Below are 11,830 nucleotides of genomic sequence, written 5' to 3' on the forward strand. Positions count from 1 at the left end.
GAGTGACCATCGGGTTCTTGGTCACCTTTCTTTTTTGGTACCCTTCCCCAGATCTGTGCCTCGACACGATCCTGTCTTGGAGCTCTACGGATAATTCCTTTGACCTCATTGCTCTGTCATTCACTGTCAACTGTGGGACCTTATATAGACAGGTGTGTGCCTTTCCAAATCATGTCCAATCAATTGAATTTACCACAGGTGGACTCCAATCAAGATGTAGAAACATCTCAAAGCTGACCAATGGAAACAGGAGGCACCTGAGCTCAATTTCGACGTTTATAAGCAAAGAGTCTGAATACTTATGTAAATAAGGTATTTCTGTTTTCGTTTTTTTATAAAACTGCCAAAATATCTAAAAACGTGTTTTCGCTTTGTCATTATGGTGTATAGATTGATGAGGATACTTTTTTTTTGTTGCCATTTTAGAATAAGGCTGTAACGTAACAAAAATGTGGAAAAAGTCAAGGGGTCTGTATACTTTCCAAAGGCACTGTATATACATGGATGCACAGACAGGGGTGTAAAGTACTTAAAGTACAAATACTTTAAAGTACTACTTAAATCATTTTGAGGTATCCGTACTTTAATATTTATATTTTTAACAACTTTTACTTCACTACATTTCTAAAGAAAATAATGTATTTTAATTCCATACATTTTCCCTGACACCAAAAAGTACTTTTTACATTTTGAATGCTTAGCAAAACAGGAAAATGGTCCAATTCACACTCTTATCAAGAGGACATCCCTGGTCCATCCCCTGCCTCTGATCTAGTTTACTATAGAATTCTACATTGCTTACTACAAAATGCTGTAGTATATTGAACATGTGTAAATCTTACTGTATAACTGTATAGTATATTGTAGAATACTACAGTAAATACTACAGTATACCATAGACCGCAAAAACAGTATGGTAAATATTACAGTAATGTTTGCAAAAACACTACAGTTCGCAAAACACTGCAGTAATTACTATAGTATATGCTACAGTATTTAATTTGCATATACCCTGTCCATTCCCCTCCCCCATATCACAATTTGTGCCACCCATAAGTGAGAAACCTACATGCCAAGTATAAACCTTGTTTGTGTTCCCTACACTTAAAGGGACTCAACTGTTTCCAGGTTATATTCACCAGGCAGGGTTTTAAGAAAACACCTCCAACATGGAAAACATTCTGAAATTGACTGAAGACACTCATAGAGCTTTTAACAGGAAACAAGTAACCATTTCTGTGTTCTTTGACATCAAAAAAGCATTTGAAAAGATGTGGCACAACGGGCTCCTGTACAGGCTGCAGGATGCCAACTTGAAGCTTCTCTAACAGATGGTTGTGTTTATAAATCAGCGAGAAATAGCAGTGGGAATGATTATGTCTTACAGATTCAAGACTCCGCCCTCAGCCCACCCCTATTTGTAATGTACGTTTCAGATATTTATTTCCCCAATCCTAGAGAAGACCATGATTTATACTTTATACTTAGTCGAAGATCATTTCCGACGTTGTACTTACGTTCGATTCATAAAAGATACTGAGCATAAAAAGCCTTGCTTAGGTAGGTTCTAAGAAGCCCATTTGTAACTTAGCACCGATGAGCTATAAATCTGAAATTAACTTAGAATTGACGGCACCTGAACATGCTTTACAATCAGTGATTTCCCCTTATAGAATGCTAGCACAAATAAGGGTTTTGTCAGGAATAGCCATGGACCAAAAGAAAAAAGCAATCCTTTTGGAAGACGAGATCACGGCGATGGTAGAGGAGATTAAAAACAGGCAACGCGTATTATTTGGTGGACTAAATAGTGGGTTGACAAAGCCAAACAGGTAGCTTGGGAGTGTGTTGCCAATGCAGTGAACAAGGTGGGGCAGCAAGACAGAACTGTGGCTGATGTGAAAAAAAATGGTCTGACAAACTGCAAGGGAAAAAAAGAATAGCCATGCATAACCGCAGCATTAAGGCAACGGGAGAGGGCCTGGCACACCGGAGCTCTCCCTAATGGACCAGCGCATCAGGGCAATCATTGGGGAAAGCGCATACACATTTTTCAAATGGTTAAATTCCAAGTTTTACATGGTTTAGCAGTAACATCGGAAACTGTGAAGTCGGCGTGTGAATCCCCCACGACTACATCACTGGATCACGGTAAGTAATTAAGAGATTGTGAAACTTGGTCAGTACCTGAATATACAGTACAGGACATGATTTATTTTATTCACAAACGGGGGAAGCTGTGTTGCAGCCCATGCGCCGGGTGAGGGTGCCCCCGCCACCAAGGGAAGCTGTGTTGCAGCCTCCACCCAAGGATAAGGTGCGTGAGGCTCCCAAATCAGCAATTGCCAGGAGTGAGGGGGAAGGTTTGGCCACAGGTGTCGAGGGTCCGTCCACATCTGCGTCCGTGCACTGGGATGAAGTCCGTGAGGCCCCAGTTCACAAGTGTCACAGACCCACAGATGCCAGGAGTGAGGGGGAATGTTTGGCCACAGGTGTCAAGGGTCAATCCACGTCTGCAGTTTGCGAGTTGACCGCCTCAGTCCTGCAAACCCAGAACGAGTTGAACACATTGGTTGGGCAGATTGTGACTGAACTTGGAAGAATACACAGTGTTGTTCATTTACATAACACTATTGTTGAACGTTTTCCACAACGTGAATAAAAAACCTATGCTTTGTATGTTGTCTGGCATTCTGTTTCTTACCACAAATCTCTCTATGAGCTGCCGCCTCCTCCTCAGCCAGGGCAGGTGCTCCATTGAGTGTTGGGTTAGGAGGCTCTTGGGGGTCCATTCTAATCTCCACATCCATTTCAATACCATGCCTCACTTTTGGGGAGGGAAACCACAAATTCTTAAAACAGGCCAACATTTTATATTTAGGTTTGAAATTGCACACCAATGTTCTTGTCAAACAAACTTCAACTACTAATGGGCCCTACAGTTACTGAGATGTCGACTTGAAATCTGTTTGCATTTTGTTGCAATGCTAGTGGAAATGACTGGAATCAGCTGATTCCATTCTTTTACACTAGCATTGCTACAAAATGAACACGCTTCAAGGGGACATCTCAGTAACCTTAGGGCCAAATTATAAACTTTTTTCAGCTATTTGGCCAGAACATTTGGGTGTGCAATTTCAAGAAAATGCTAAATATAAAATGGTATGCTGCTTTAAGTTGACCCATTTAAAAGTACATTTAAGATTAGTATTTTTATGAAATGAAGTTACTTTCTCTGGCTTGTAGAGGACTTTTCCACCTGATGCATCAAGGCAATGCCCCCTGCTCTTCAGCAGTCCGATGGTGCGCTCTACAACCAACCTTGTTCTGTCATGGCCAAATTTTAGCGCATTTCCTCAGCTTTTAGGGGGGATGACAAAGGGAGTGAGAAGCCACTCAGTGGATAGCCCCTGTTACCTAATAGGGTAAAACCGTTGTGTTACATTATTTTGCACTATTAATAGGCTACAATAAAGAAAAAAATGAACTCAGGAGGAAGCCACCCGCAACCACTCTCAACAGCTTCTAGACTACTCTGCTGTGGCGCAGAATGATTGAGTCGTGCGTAGACCCTGGCCACTTGGAGCATATATTGAGTAGTTGCATTCGGGCATCGCTGATGATCTGGACATTCAATGAATGGAAGTTCTTCCTGTTACCATATACATGTTCATCTACAGACGGTGCGCGTAAGGCAATATGCGTGCAGTCAACTGCATGCATATTAAATGAGCGGACAAACTCGGGCTTTGACGCGCGCCTGTTCTTCGGCTGTAAATGGGAAACTAATGTGTCTCGTGAACAATACGTCTAGAATCGCCTCGAACACTTGTGGCAGGATGCGGTTTAATGATGGCTGGGATATACCCCGACCTGTCACTCATTTCCCTCTGGAATGTTCCAGTAGCGAGGAATCCCAATGGACAGATGCGGGTATGGCATGATTACATCGTGTCTTCCTTTCCAGATTCGGGGTTATTCATGTCTTCCAATAACGCAAGAACACCCATGGTTACTTTTGTCAAATTTGACACACTATTTATAGAATATCGCATCCTGTTTTTAATTCAAAACACCTTGCGTCTGGCAATTAATTCCTCACACCTTTAATTGATCATTCCTAACAAGTTGTTCATAAAGCTAACGCAAAGTTCAAGTTCCTACCCCTACATAACCAGCAGGAAAATCACTTAAGTCAAGTATAGACTTTGTGTAGAGATAAGATCACTTCCACATCAAAGTAAGGTTTTATAAAAAAAACTACTTATACGTGGTCAAAATTGATCGTAAGTCCATTTTATAAATGAGACCCCAGTACTTTATATAGCTGTCAGGACCTGTGTATTTGGCCCTATTCCTAAACTGTATTTGAGCTGACCAGTCCTGTCTTCACCAGCTCTGTCACTGTCCCATCAAGTCTCTGCATCATCACTCACAAGAATGTTAGCTCCTCTACACAGGCATGCACACACACACACACACACACACACACTCTTACATTTTCTCCCACACGACACGACCATACCCACTCATTTTATGTGAACCATAAAGTGAATCATTGCTGCTCCCGAAGATACAAGAAATGTGTGTGTGTGTGTGTGTGTGTGTGTGTGTGTGTGTGTGTGTGTGTGTGTGTGTGTGTGTGTGTGTGTGTGTGTGTGTGTGTGTGTGTGTGTGTGTGTGTTACTGTATAATGGTTCCGAAGTGTAAGATTGGTTTAGTTCAGGGGACTCAGGGAGTACCAGTGGCCTTCAGCTCTGACAGCAGCTGTCTTACAGAGGAACACCAGCATGATTGGCAGGCAGGTGGGGCTGCTTGTGTTAGAGAGAGAGAGATAGATAGAGAGAAGGAGAGAGTAAAAGACTGTCCAATAACAAACTGAGTGACACAACGTCAGAGGGGACACTGTCACTGTAGACAGAACCTCTGTCCCTTCCTCTGTCACTGCCCCTTCCTTTGTCCTTTCCTCTCTGTCATTCTTTCCTTTTAGGCCCCTTTCCTTCCTCCTTTTCTCTCTAATGCGTTCTTCTCATCCCTTTTCCTCATTGTATATCACTTTCTTTTGCTATTCCTGTCATTTTTTCCCATGTATCTCCCTCTTCTCTTCACTCAAAATGCCCTCTGCCCCTTTCTCAACCTCGCCATTGGTGAAAACCATTGGGCTTTGCTGACAGATCCACTTTGAGTGCCAAGACCTATTATGCCCGGAGCACTCACTCCACTCCATCACTGAGCCGCATCACAGATACCCATTTTCCCTTTGCCCTACCCTTGCCAATGAGCAGTACAGTATATGAGATGGATGGATGAATGAATTGATGGCTAGATGGATGGTTTTATGGACCGACCTATGGATGGATTGATAGATGTCCATACCTGGGTTTACCCCAGTATGCAGACCGTTAGTTCGTCTAAGAACCCAGAAAGCCCCAACCCCACAGGCTCTGTGGTGCAGAGCAGTCTCATTCCATCTCCCCCTAATGCCGCCAACCAGAGCTAAATCCAACCCACTGACAGCTGGCTCGCTGACCCAAGGAGCCTCTCCTAAACCCTTTTACATTATTATATGTTATCCTAATGGTAGCAGTCAGCATACTAAATAGCAGTATTGTGCCTGATAAACGATGGGCCTTTCAGCTGATATATGTGGCAGAGCCAAAAGTGAGGAGCGACGTTTTATTCCAGGCCATCAATCTGGCCCAGGATCCCTGGTCCTGGAGGAGATGGTGTTAATTCATTTTAAAGGGACTCGGCAGGCTGGGGAGGGGGGGCTGAGGGGTGGTGATGGGCCCTCACCCCGTGATTGAGATCCCCAAAGCGGAGCTGCTTTATGGGCCTCTTAATTTAGAGTGTCAGGCACTGCCACAGACGCCTCGTCTGTGAATTAAAGGGGAGAAGATGAGCACTTGGGGCTGACCACAGCGGGAGAGATGGATTAGCAGCAGTAGGACAAGCTCACCTCGCCGTGTGTGTGTGTGTGTGTGTGTGTGTGTGTGTGTGTGTGTGTGTGACTCTCTCCACACATTCAAAACAAAACAGGCCCCTCTGAAAAAACAAGGCTTTAGGGCAGGCTGAGGGACTCAGACCATTGCAGGTGTATTCACTCCACGCCAGACTGCTAAATTATTTATATTCACCATCCATCTTTGATTGGATGGGAAGTGTTGACATCCATATATCTTGTAGGTCATAGATATAAATGACAATGCGCAGACACGCATGTCCCTAGTGTCCCCTCGCACTCCATATGAGGAACAATAATCAATCTCTCGCTCTGACATCAGATCCCTGGCAATGGAACAAACCAGAAGCAGCTGAGAGACTCTGACTAAACAGTGACACTGTAATATATATATATATATATATATATATATATATATATATATATATATATATATATATATATATATATATATATAAATAACAAAACTGAACATTACCACCTTTTTGGGGTAGATTGATTAAAAAATCTTATTTTGAACAATTTGTTGTTAGACTCATTCACTGCTCAAAAGTATCTGCTGAACTGATAAGCATCAATGTATGATTTCAATCAATCAGAGAGATAAATCCTCTGTGTTGTGCCTGCCGTGCTCCATTCTGTAAGAGACAGGCTTTCTCTCGGAATACAAACCAGATCCCCAATTTGTCAGGGACACAATGGCAACGCTGGCAGAGCCCATTTGCATCATTGTGTGTGCAACAAACAGAATTGCTTTCATCATTGATTATTGTCTTTTTGGAGAGATGAGGCGTCCCTGAAGAGGAATTGAAACGGTTGGACATCAATCAGATCAGTAAATGTATCTTCCCTGACCTTTTCTTGTCATTAACAGATATGCAGAACGTATTGGCTTGGGCAATGAGTATGTTCCTTGCTGTGAAATGGGATAACCAAAACTCCCAAGGAAAATATCTAAGCGGTAATACTACTCTATGACTAATCTTTTCCTGAAATTATTTTAGAAGAAGTTGAGGGAGCAATGTTATACTCTCAGTTGAATCAAAACAAAAGTCTGTACCAAAATTAACGACATGGTATCAATAGCTCTATGTTTTCAATAGATGTTCAATCTAGAGGAAAAAGAAACACACATCTATTTAGACGAGGTGCTGGCTAGCGGAGTGGAAAACTTGAAAATAAAGGAGAGCCGCACACTCTAGGAGCTCAGATCCAAAAATGTAATGTCCAACGATATACCCTGATGAAGACAGCTTACCTGTCAAAACGTTGGACATTACATTTTTGGATCTGAGCTCCTAGAGTGTGCGGCTCTCCTTTATTATCAATAGATGTTCAATCATTATCTTATCATGTGTCTCCTAAAACGAGGAAAGCAAGACAGACTAATCTCTATTCAGCTCCAGTAAACACCAGTAAATGTGGTTATGTAAGACAAGAGGGACATGTTTATCCAACAACACCCTTTCAAACATGCCGTCTCTGCCTGGCAACTGTACCGTTTAACCATTACCCCCGAAGAGTGTCCAAGCTGCATCACTTATCAGGGGTGTTTGCAGTACAGGATCAAAAGTCTTTTAGAATTGACTTAGCTTCACACAATGAAATATTGTGAAAGACAATTCAGTTACTTTTTAAATCATTGCACTCTGTGGATGCCCCTGCTGTTTGCTGCTTTGACCCAAAATGGAGACTTGTCAGTGTCATAAGGTCATCACCCACAATGCATTGGGTCACACCGCTTGTTTCACACCGCTTGTTTGAGCAGGGCAACTCGGGTCTAATTGAAGATGCATATCACACTGCAACAGTTGCATATTAACACAAAACCAGGGACCAATTGATCATTAGGCCGTCGATATGTAGTTTGCATAAAATTATTCCCCTTAAATAGTCTATGTTTGAGGTGACACAGGGTTTGCTCATCAATAATGCAAATGGGACATTAGGGCATTAACAGGCTGTCTATGGGAGTGAGGGAGCGCTGGTCTTCTGTAAGTTAATATCCAATACACCCTTCCATGCCAGAGAAAGGGAGAGGGGGAGACCTAGTCAGTTGAACAACTGAATGCATTCAACTGAAATGTGTCTTCCGCATTTAACCCGAAACCAGCAGGGGGGGCTGTCTTAAACGACATCCACATCATTGGGGCCAGGGGAGCAGTTGTTGGTTAACTGCCTTGCTCAGGGGCAGAACGACAGATTTGAACCTTGTCGGCTCAGGGATTCGATCCAGCAACCTTTCGGTTACTGGCCCAACTAGATGCTATTTATACTTATTGGAGAGTTTTGTGTGCCATTTTGGGTAAACTGAAATGGTTGAGCTGATACAAAGGTCAGGACATACTCGGTATTGTTTACGCAAAGTTTAGGGAGGTTGTGATATGTGATAAACATTGAATTAAAGAAAATGTCTAAATTGGCCATTTTTATTTGTTTAAGTATACTTTTCCAAATTATATGCATTTTATTAACCTGTAAACTGATGTATTCTGTGTAACATAAAGTGAATCATTTCTGAGGAAATGTTCCAAACAGGAGTCCAATAATTCTGAGTAGAATTCCCCAAGAAGACATGGAGTCAGGGCCTGTCTCAAACCTCATCCTCCATCTCGATCCATAAATGCTCCTGGCTGCCAGCTGCAACCTTGAGACACCTCAGCTCCCTCCACCCATCCCTCCCTCTTCACCTCCACTGGGTGTGCCAATAATGCGCAGAGAGAGAGAGTGGCAGGAAATGGCGTTTGCTAAAGCGGTAGTGTCGTCTTAGCTCAGGGGAAAGGGACGTCAACGTGATCCATCACTCCATTGATTCCCGCTGGAGGAAAGGATTCAAATCCGCAGGAGAGCCGCAGCAGCAGCAGCCTCAAAATGTCCTCAACTCTCAGAGAGGGCTGGATGTATTCTCCATGCTTTCTTTCACACTGGAAGAGTATGAGTATTAGAGGAAAAGAGGGGATAGTTTCACCACTCTCTTGCTCTTGGGCATGTCATGTCTCTTGTATGACTAATTAGCATCATGTGACTGCCTATACTGGAAGAGCAATGAGACCAGAGTAAAAACCCTGAGAGTGGATATGAAGAGCAGTGTCACCAAATACCGTCTAGTATTTTTCAAACAGTCGCGCTCTATACAGTATCACATTTGCAATAACACTGATTTATGGAAGGGGAAAGTATTACAAACTCAATGGAAAACCATATGGATTCTCCAATTGAGTTTACACGACAGAAATAAGGAAAATGAAGGAACAGTGCTAATTAAATCTGTTTTTCAGCTTCTGAAACCTGGGACAGAGCATACAGACATAAGGCAGCTAAATGAGATAAAGAGGTAGGGAACAGTGAACGCTGTGTTTTTGATTGCGTTCGCTAATCTGTAGATTTGTTGAAACCTTTAGCAGTCCCATGCAGACAGGACAAACGGCATCAGAATCACAGCTGAACTATGTGATCAGTTACAGTGCATTCATGAAAGTATTCAGACCTCTTGACATTTTCCACATTGTTACGTTACAGCCTTATTGTAAAATGTATTAAATCGTTTTTAAGATCTACACACAATACCCCATAATGACAAAGCAAAAACATGATTTAGGACATTTTTGCAAATGTAATAATAATAAAAAACAAAAATATCACATTGACATAAGTATTCAGACCCTTTACGCAGTACTTTGTTGAAGCACCTATGGCAGCGATTACCGCCTTGAGTCTTCTTGGGTATGACGCGACAAGCTTGGAACACCTGTATGGGGAGTGTCTCCGATTCATATCTGCAGATCCTCTCAAGCTCTGTCAGTTTGGATGGGGAGCGTCGCTGCACAGCTATTTTCAGGTCTTTCTGGAGATGTTCGATCGGGTTCAAGTCTGGGCTCTGGCTGGGCCACTCAAGGACATTGAGAGACTTGTCCCAAAGCCATCATGCATTGTCTTGGCTGTGTGTTTAGGGTTGTTGTGCTGTTGGAGCGTGAACTTTCACCCTAGTCTGAGGTCCTGAGTGCTCCGGAGTAGGTTTTCATCAAGGATCTCTCTGTACTTTGCTCCCTTCATCTTTCCCTCGATCCTGACTAGTGTCCCAGTCCCTGGCTCTGAAAAACATCCCCACATCATGATGCTGCCACCACCATGATTCACCGTAGAGATGGTGCCAGGTTTCCTCCAGACATGACGCTTGGCATTCAGACCAAAGAGTTCAATCTTGGTTTCATCAGACCAGAGAATCGTCTTTGTCGTGGTCTGAGAGTCCTTTAGGTGCCTTTTAGCAAACTCCAAACGGCTGTCATGTGCCTTTTACTGAGGAGTGGCTTCTGTCTGGCCACTCTATCATAAAGGCCTGATTGGTGGAGTGCTGCAGAGACGGCTGTCCTTCTGGGAGGTTCTCCTATGAATGGCACACACACACAATCCATTTCTCAATTGTCTCAAAGCTTAAAAATCCTTATTTAACCTGCCTCCTCCACTTAATCTACACTGATTGAAGTGGATTTAACAGGTGGGATCATAGCATTCAGTTGGATTCACCAGGTCAGTCTATATCGTGGAAAGTTCAGGTGTTCCAAATGTTTTGTACACTCAGTGTATGTGTCTTTGCTTAATCACCTTAGTATTTTTCACATTATATTTTTGCAATACAATGTTTGTATCTCTAAATACTGTGTTCCATTCTGTTAATGCTTGCGTTCTCAGAGAGAGAGGACTACTGGCTGTTGAAATACTGGACGTTATTATCAAACTATGGGGCCTCTCTCATTAAGGCAAACCGCTAGATTATCTCTCTCTCTATCTCTCTGCCTGTGTGTGTGAGAGAGAGAGGTTGCCAGAGTGTGTTCCTGTCATGCATGTCATTGCCTTTGAGAGGTGAAGCCTTATTTAACACAAGACAGATGCAGGTATTTGCTCATTTTTTAAGTACTCTTCAAAGTATTTTGTTGTGTGTGCCCAACACCATAAATGTTTCATCCTCCCCCGGAAACACTTTGACTCAGAACATCTAAATAGAAACAGAACATTTAAGATGATTATGCTGTGAGAGGAAACACCAATGAAGGTGTGTGTGTGCCTGTCTGTAGGGGTGCACATATGTTATGTGTATGGCAGCAGAGCAAAGAGCATGTGAAAGAGAGGTTATGCCAACACATTTCATTTCCATTAAAACGGACAGTTAGCGTTCTTGCCAAAGTAAAGAGTGGAGGCTTACCTAAAAACACCCTGTGTTGTCATTTCTACTGCAGGGACAAGCTTGTTTTCATTGTAAAAAGCAGTGGAACGGAACAGTCCTTAAATCACTTCAACCCAGCATTTATTAAGGAAAGAAGGCATACACATACATCTCAGCCACCTTTCAAACCCTAATTACAGGAGCAGGCTAATGCATATGCATTGGAGGGCTCAGCTAAGATATATAAATACAAGACCAACCCTGTTGATATTCACTGGCTTTGGAGGTAGTCTGTATAATATTGGATTGACAGAAGGATACCAAGCCAGCGGTCCACACTGGAACATCCCATTACACGTGTAGTGTCTTAGCTCTTATTACTTAATTATATAATAAGAAAGACCCTGAAAACGAACAATTGAACTGGAGCTTCACATTTACTAAAATGAGTTAGTACCAGAATAACATAGAACAACACTGCGCATGACCAAGGGTGCTCCATTCTTAAAGGGGACATCAGTAATTAACAGAACATAACAACATGCATCCCTGGGCGCCGATGACGTGGACGATGATTAAGGCGGCCCTCCATGACCTCTCTGATTCAGAGGTGTTGAGTTAAATGCGGAAGACACATTTCAGTTGAATGCATTCAGTAGTACAACTGACTAAGTATCCCCTTTCCCTTTCTCCAGATACTCATATAG

General features: G+C 42.7%; 1 long non-coding RNA gene across 1 annotated transcript; it reads right to left on the minus strand.

Moving 5' to 3' along the window:
- Positions 1 to 2,183: 2,183 nt before the first annotated feature.
- LOC118944517 lies at positions 2,184 to 2,825 on the minus strand. The gene is made up of 2 exons (XR_005039861.1): positions 2,705 to 2,825; positions 2,184 to 2,542 (listed from the first exon to the last, which is right to left on the minus strand). It is a non-coding gene; the product is annotated as an uncharacterized LOC118944517 (long non-coding RNA).
- Between the last annotated feature and the right edge of the window lie 9,005 nt (positions 2,826 to 11,830).

The sequence above is a fragment of the Oncorhynchus mykiss genome, chromosome 26 (assembly GCF_013265735.2).
Source record: "Oncorhynchus mykiss isolate Arlee chromosome 26, USDA_OmykA_1.1, whole genome shotgun sequence".
In the NCBI taxonomy this organism is placed as follows: Eukaryota; Metazoa; Chordata; class Actinopteri; order Salmoniformes; family Salmonidae; genus Oncorhynchus; species Oncorhynchus mykiss.